This window comes from Uloborus diversus, unplaced genomic scaffold (genome assembly GCF_026930045.1).
Source record: "Uloborus diversus isolate 005 unplaced genomic scaffold, Udiv.v.3.1 scaffold_605, whole genome shotgun sequence".
NCBI lineage: Eukaryota > Metazoa > Arthropoda > Arachnida > Araneae > Uloboridae > Uloborus > Uloborus diversus.
The window spans coordinates 116,373-117,746 of record NW_026558797.1 but is presented as its reverse complement, the minus strand read 5'-3'; positions in this window follow the sequence as shown (position 1 = coordinate 117,746).

Sequence of the window (1,374 nt, the reverse complement as noted above, 5' to 3'; positions counted from 1 at the left end):
AAAATTAAAATTTTTTTGAAATTAGTCATGTTGCATATCCCATTAAACAGCAACTAATGTACTTTAAAATGCTTTTTACCAAATCTTTCTATCTATATTTGGTGCTGAGTTATCGTCCATTTTATGTTCAAGCATCCATGAAAAAAAGCGGGTTTTTCAAAAAAATCAAAGTGTCATAAATAAAAAAATAACAGAGATAAAATCTAAAAATTTGGACTTTTGATTACCTCAAAGGGTACAATCGATGAGCCAAATTTCAAAGAAATACAAAAGGGTGAGGGAAAAAATTTCCCAAATTTTGGATCACTTGACATGGAATGAAATGACCCTGCTACATATTATAATATACACTAGTAATATGCATATACATTGCATTAAAATAGTTATTTACCAAAAACAGCTGGGGAAATTAAATATTTCTAAACTTGTAGCATTTTCTATACTACGGCTAATGTTAAATCAAGGGGTCATTGAGCACCCTCTTCAAATTTGAGTTAGAAGCTAAAACTTTTACAGCTTTATACTATTAGTAAGTCTTTACAAAAAAGGGGGGGGGGGTCTTGGACTTGTACTCAAAAAACATTTTTGTGAACTACCCTAATGCCCATATAATCATATAATACTTATGCCATCAGATGTAAATTCTGCTAATAAAATGCTAACTTGACATTTTTTTTTTGAGCAATCACGATTGTTTCTTGCTTTCATTTAACTGTTTTGGCGTGCTATCATTTTATTTTCCCGCCAGCACCCTCTGCAGCATCACCGTCGACCGGCCGCCTCACGATGCTGCTCCTCTAGAGAAAACCGTCTCCAGGTTGCGCCCATATAATACACACACGCGCATACATACACGCACGTACACATACATACACCTACGCACACTCAAACACACACACATACATACAGACTCCTACACATATATACACACACACCTACATACACACACACTCGTGATTGCGAAAAACATAATTTGAATTCCAAACGTCAAAATTCAAATTATTATTTTTTTTTTTTTTCCAAATTATAGACCAAGAAGGAAAAACATGTCATCTAGCATTTAAACTATATAAATGCTTAATTTTGATATATTTAATTTTAAAAAAAAAATGTTTTTTAAATATTTTGTCTGTTATTTTTCAAAAAGTTTCCAGTTAAAAACTGTTTTTCCTTCATTTATTTTAAGCAATTAAAAACTTGATTTTCCAAAGCATTCTGTCCATTTTTTTAAAAAAACTTCTTGATGCTTCGGCTCCATTTAGTTCAAGCAGTGATAAGCCCTCAAAATCTGGTTTTAAGTTATGTATTTATTGTTTATTTATCCCCGCTTTAGATATTTTTCTTATTATTATATAATTTATTTTTTCTGTGCAG